Source organism: Oncorhynchus tshawytscha, linkage group LG23 (genome assembly GCF_018296145.1).
Source record: "Oncorhynchus tshawytscha isolate Ot180627B linkage group LG23, Otsh_v2.0, whole genome shotgun sequence".
NCBI lineage: Eukaryota > Metazoa > Chordata > Actinopteri > Salmoniformes > Salmonidae > Oncorhynchus > Oncorhynchus tshawytscha.
The window spans coordinates 25,530,290-25,537,007 of record NC_056451.1 but is presented as its reverse complement, the minus strand read 5'-3'; the positions used below and the strand labels follow the sequence as shown (position 1 = coordinate 25,537,007).

Genomic DNA, 6,718 nt, shown 5'->3' with positions numbered 1-6,718 from the left:
TCGTGTACAAGAGGCGGGACATGGGCTGGTCTTGTTCTCAAGAGAGGGAAAAAAGTTTATAATTTGAACAATGACACGTGACGAGGGGAACGTTGAAGGATTGTCAGGTGACCTTCTCTAATACCTATCAGAATTTTTCACATATGACCTTTCACCCTTTAATCAAGTATAGTATGTGTGAACAACTGAACACTGCAGAAAACCAGCAGATGTTTGCAAAGACGTGGCCAGGTATCCAATTTCATATACAGCAGTCATGCCATGGGCTACTGTAGATTAACCAGATCAGGTTGTGTTTTTACAGAAAATCCTGCTGACTATGTGCTGAAAGTTTCCTTTCTTCATAACATGAGTTACTACCGTAATAACAAATGTTTTGGGGAAGCGAAGGAAATGTGCCAGTGAAACTCAGTACTGTCAGGCAATTCATAGGCCTTTGCATGAACTATAGAAAATTAAACTAGTTTTGAGTATTGCTAGCAAGGGCGTGAAGAATGAGTACAGTACATTCTCCAGCAGATGGAGGCAAACACACATTTCCCTTTGTCTCCTGTCAGTCTATCTGTATGTATGTATGTATGTATGTATGTATGTATGTATGTATGTATGTATGTATGTATGTATGTATGTATGTACACTGATTGTACAAAACATTAGGAACACCTTCCTACTATTGAGTTTGCACCCCCCTTTGCCCTCAGAACAGCCTCAATTCATCGGGGCATGGACTCTGAAGTGTTGAAAGCATTCCACAGGGATGCTAGCCCATGTTGACTCCAATGCTTCCCACATTTGTGTTAAGTTGGCTGGATGTCCTTTGGGTGGTGGACCATTCTTGATACACACAGGAAACGGTTGAGCATTGCAATTCTTGACACACTCAAACCAGTGCACGTGGCACCTACTACCATACCCCATTCAAAGGCACTTCAATCTTTTGTTTTGCCGGTCTACCCGCTGAATGGCACACATACACAATCCAATCAGCCTAGATGAAGGGGAGACAGGTTAAATAAGGATTTTTAAGCCTTGAGACAACTGAGACATGAAGTGGATTTAACAGGTGACATCAATAAGAGGTCATAGATTTCACCTGGATTCACCTGGTCAGTCTATGTCATGAAAGAGCACACTCAGTGTTTTCTCTCTCTTATTGTCAACAAAACAACAACAACAACAACTTCAGGAAACAGCAGAGGGAGCACCCCCCTATCCACATCGACGTGACCGCAGTGGAGAAGGTGGAAAGCTTCAAGTTCCTTGGAGTACACATCACTGACAAACTGAAATGGTCCACCGACACAGACAGCATGGTGAAGAATGGCAACTGCACCGCCCGAAACCACAGGGCTGTCCTGTGGACAAGTAGACAAGGTCTGCCGAGTGCATCACCGGGGGCAAACTACCTGCCCTCCAGGATACCTACAGCACCCAATGTCACAGGAAGGCAAAAAATATCAAGGACAACAACCACCCAAGCCACTGCCTGTTCACCCCGCTATTATCCAGAAGGCGAAGTCAGTACAGGTGCATCAAAGCTGGGACCGAGAGACAGCTTCGATCTCAAGGTCATCAGTTAAATAGCCATCACTAGCACATTAGAGGCTGCTGCCCTATATACATAGACTTGAAATCACTTGCCCCTTTAATACATGGCACACTAGTCACTTTAATAATAATAATAAATGGCACACTAGTCACTTTCATAATTTGCATTACTCATCTCATATGTATATACTGTATTCTATTCTACTCTCTTCGTCTATGCCGCTCTGACATTGCTTGCCCATATATTTATATGTTCTTAATTCCATTCCTTTACATAGATTTGTGTGTATTGGGAAATATGTTGTGAAATTGTTAGATATTGTTAGATATTACTGCACTGTCGGAGCTAGAAACACAAGCATTTCGCTACACCCTCAATAACATCTGCTAAATACGTCTATGTGACCAATAAAATTTGATTTCCCACCAGGACAAGAGAAATACCTATGTAAGAATGCTGTTCATCGTCTACAGCTCAAACTTCAACACCATAGTACCCTCCTAGCTCATCACTAAGCTCAGGGCCCTGGGTCTGAACCTCGCCCTGTACAACTGGGTCCTGGACTTCCTGATGGGCCGACCCCAATTAGTGAAGGTAGGCAACTACACCTCTGACACACTGATCCTCAACACAGTGGGCCTACAGGGGTGTGTGCTCAGCCCGCTCCTGTACTCCCTGTTCACCCATGACTGCTTGGCCACGCACGTCTCCAACTCAATCATCAAGTTTTCTGATGACACCACAGTGGTAGGCCTGACTACCAACAAGGGTGAGACAGCCTTCAGGGAAGACGTGAGAGCCCTAGCGGAGTTATGCCAGGAAAATAGCCTCAACGTCAACAAAACGAAGGAGCTGATCGTGGACTACAGGAGACAGCAGCGAGAGCACGCCCCCATTCACATCGGCAGGTCCTCAGTAGAGAGGGTCAAACGTTCCTCTTTGGGCACATCATAGACAACCTGAAATGGTCCCTTCAGACAGACAGTGTGATGAAGAAGGTGCAACCAACCTCAGGAGGCTGAAGAAGTTTGTGAGGGTCTAATAGGCCAAGACAAACTACAGATGCACCATTGAGAGCATGCTGTCGGACTGTATCACCGCCTGGTACGGCAATTGCACCGTCCACAAAGCTGGGACCGAGAGACTGAGAAACTGCTTCTATCTCCAGGCCATCAGACTGTTAAAAAGTCACCACTAGCCGGCCTTCGCCAAGCACCCTGCCTTGGAAGTTATTCACTGCTCTAGCTGGTTATCACCCGGTAGTCTACCCTGCACCTTAGAGACTGCTGCCCTATGTACATAGAGTAATTGGACACTAGTCACTTTAATAAGGTTAACATACTCTGTTACCCACTTTATATATACAGTACCAGTCAAAAGTTTGGACACACCTAGTCATTCAAGGATTTTTCTTTATTTTTACTATTTTCTACATTCTAGAATAATAGTGAAGACATCCAAACTATGAAATAACACATATGGACTATACAAGTGTTCAACCAATTGAAACATATTTTATATTTCAGATTTTTCAAAGGTGCCCTTTGCCTTGATTACAGCTTTGCACACTATTGGCATTTTCTCAACCAGCTTGATAAAGTATACACCTGGAATGCATTTCAATTAACAGGTGTGCATTGTTACAAGTTAATTTGTGGAGTATCTTTCCTTCTTAATGCGTTTGAGCCAATCAGTTGTGTTGTGACATGGTAGGGGTGGTATACAGAAGATAGCCCTATTTGGTAAAAGACCAAGTCCATATCAAGGCAAACACAGCTCAAATAAGCAAAGAGAAATGGCAGTCCATCATTACTTTTAAGACATGAAGGTCAATCCAGAAAATTTCAAGAACTTTGAACGTTTTTTCAAGTGCAGTCGCAAAAACCATCAAGCGCTATGATGAAACTGGCTCTCATGAGGACTACCACAGGAAAGGAAGACACAGAGTTACCTCTGCTGCAACGAATAAGTTCATTAGAGTTACCAGACTCAGAAATTGCAGCCCAAATAAATGCTTCACAGAGTTCAAGTAACAGACACATCTCAACATCTGTAACAGACACATCAACACTGCTCAGAGGAGACTGTGTGAATCAGGCCTTCATAGTCAAATTGCTGCAAATTAACCACTAGTAAAGGACACCAATAATAAGAAGAGACTTGCTTGGGCAAGAAATACTAGCAATGGACTTTAGACCGGTGGAAATGTGAGATTTTTGGTTCCAACCGCTGTGTCATTGTGAGACGCAGAGTAGGTGAACAGATGATCTCTGCATGTGTGGTTCCCACCATGAAGCATGGAGGTGGAGGTGTGATGGTGTGGGGGTGATTTGCTGGTGACACTGTCTGTGATTTATTTAGAATTCAAGGCACACTTAACCAGCACGGCTACCACAGCATTCTGCAGCGATACGCCATCCCATCTGGTTTGCTCTTAGTGGGACTATAATTTGTTTTTCAGCAGGACAATGGCCCAACACACCTCCAGGCTGTGTAAGGGCTATCTGACCAAGAAGGAGAGTGATGGAGTGTTGCATCAGATGATCTGGCCTCCACAATCACCCAACCACATCCCAATTGAGATTGTTTGTGATGAGTTGGACTTCAGAGTAAAGGAAAAGCAGCTAACAAGTGCTCAGAATATGTGGGAACTCCTTAAAGACTGTTGGGAAAGCATTCCAGGTGAACCTGGATGAGAGAATACCAATAGTGTGCAAAGCTGTCATCAAGGCAAAGGATGGCAACTTTGAAGAATCTGAAATATAAAATATATTTTTATTTGTTTAACACTTGTTTGGTTACGACATGAGTCCATATGTGTTATTTCATAGTTGTGATGTCTTCACAATTATTATACAATGTAGAAAATAGTCAACCTAAAGAAAAATTAAATGGAATGAGTAGGCGTGTACAAACTTTTGACTGGTACTGTATATACTGTATTCTAATCATGTACAGTATATATATTTTTCTTCTGGATTATTATTGCTAGGTATTACTACACTGTTGGAATTAGAAACACAAGCATTTCACTGCACCTGCGATTACATCTGCAAATCTGTATATGTGACCAATAAACTTTGATTTGATTTGATAATGTCACGCCCTGACCTTAGAGATCCTTATTATTCTCTATGTTTGGTTAGGTCAGGATGTGACTCAGGTGGGAAAATTGTATTTCTTTGTGTTTTTGGCTGAGTATGGTTCCCAATCAGAGGCAGCTGTCTATCGTTGTCTCTGATTGGGGATCATATTTAGGGTGTCATTTTCCTTTTGGGTTTTGTGGGATCTTGTTTTCTGTATAGTTTATTTTGCCTTACAGAACTGTGCGCTTTCATTTTTGTCATTGTTATTTTCTTTTTGGTGTCATCAATAAAAAGAACGATGTACGCCTACCACGCTGCATCTTGGTCCGGTCATTCCACAAACGAGAGCCGTAACAGATAATGGAAATGTTATGCAATGTTTTACAAACGGTGGGCCTGTCTGACTAAATAGTGAAGAGTGACGTGCAATGGCCATGTGAAAAGTAATCTTCTAAACTACTTGCATCACATAGAAAATTGTGTTTTGTTTTCCACAGGAAACCTCTCATCGTCACACTTTCCTGTTGCATTCCACCCAGATTGAAGAGGGAGATTGAGGAGGGAAAAGAGAGAGAGAGAGAGAGAGAGAGAGAGAGATAAAGGTCTGTTTATGTGACAACAGAACAAGAGGGGAAATAATTGGCATTTACACATGGAGCCAGAGATGGTCAAATATTTTATCTTAAAGTTACTCAACCAAAATACATTTTTATGGTGTGAAACAAATTCATAACATACATATAAAACATAACTGTTCTTCCACTAATACTAAAGTGGGACAGTGTGCAACACAGCCAGACCACTATGTGCAATAATCACAACTTGAAAACGTTTTTCTCTCATCCCCTCTTTTTTTAAATTTTTACACAGTCACAGTTTTTTTAACACTCCTCCCTCTCTCCCCTATGAGCACCACCTTCCCATCCTCCCTTTCCTCCCTCGTTATCTCTCTCCTCCCCTTCGTCAGGAAGCGAAAGCCCACCACACTGCCCACCACCCCAAAACTGATAGCCAGAACCACCAATCCCAGCCCCAGGAGGTGCGAGGTCCGACCCCCGACCTGCACTGATTGGTCCCAGATACCCAGGGCAACTACGCTTAGGCCAATTAGAGTGCCCCAAACACCAAAGGCTAGCATGCAAGAGCCACAGGACAGTTCAGCGCCCCCAGTTATCACAGTGATGCCTGCCACAGAGACAACCCCTCCTGGTAGGGTCACCATCTCTGATTTGGAGTCATAGGTCACAGCGGTGGTAGCACCTGGGAGAGCGGAGGGATCCAGGGTCTCCATCTTTGTTGTTATCTTTTAGATGTTTCTTTCGTACTCCTTTAGTAGCTTCTGTAAATATCTCTGTTACTCCTTTTGTCTGTTTCTCTTTGCTTTGTCACTCTCTTGGCTTTGCGTCCTGTTACCAGTCTTGTGTCCAGTCCTGTGCCACAAAGTAGTCAGTTAAAGCACATGGATGGAGGTGTTCATCTCGTCTGCAGTTTTTCCTATTGATTGATATGATCTTGATGCAATATAATGAAATTGATCCGTGACAACAACCAGTAACAATCCAAGATGTTACATAGACAAGATCACTCGTCTATGTAATGTGAGGATTTTTTCTTTATTGCTTCAGGATATCTTCATATAGACGTATGTCTTTACAGTGTTTAAATCAGGCTATAGAAGTCTCTAATCAATATTACATGACTCTAGAGCTTTAACTCAATCATTAAATAAAGAGAGAGAAAAAACACTGCTTTTAAAGAGAAAGAAAACTATTTAATTTGAGTGAAAATAAATACTCACCTCAGTGGCTTCCTATCATTATTGGACCAAAGAGCACATTGGTTGATGTGTAAAATGTTGGTCTATGGACGTCCTTTACATTCATGAAAATCATTAGATTACTGAAGAGCCCAAATGTATGGGCTTTGTCATCTTCAGTAAAGGCCAAACTGTGTTGACTTTCTCTGTGGGGAGATTCTCAAGAAATGGGAGCAGACGACTCATTGCTTGTCACCTTTATCATGTGACGCCTACAAAGGCGGAGGCGGACATAGTTGTTATGATTGTTGTTATCATTTGTTTGTT

General features: G+C 42.5%; 1 non-coding gene across 1 annotated transcript; it reads right to left on the bottom strand.

Annotated features, from left to right (window-relative positions):
* Positions 1-5,298: 5,298 nt before the first annotated feature.
* LOC112247696 lies at positions 5,299-6,718 on the bottom strand. Its single transcript, XR_006079745.1, has 2 exons — positions 6,434-6,718; positions 5,299-6,065 (listed from the first exon to the last, which is right to left on the bottom strand). It is a non-coding gene; the product is annotated as an uncharacterized LOC112247696 (transcript).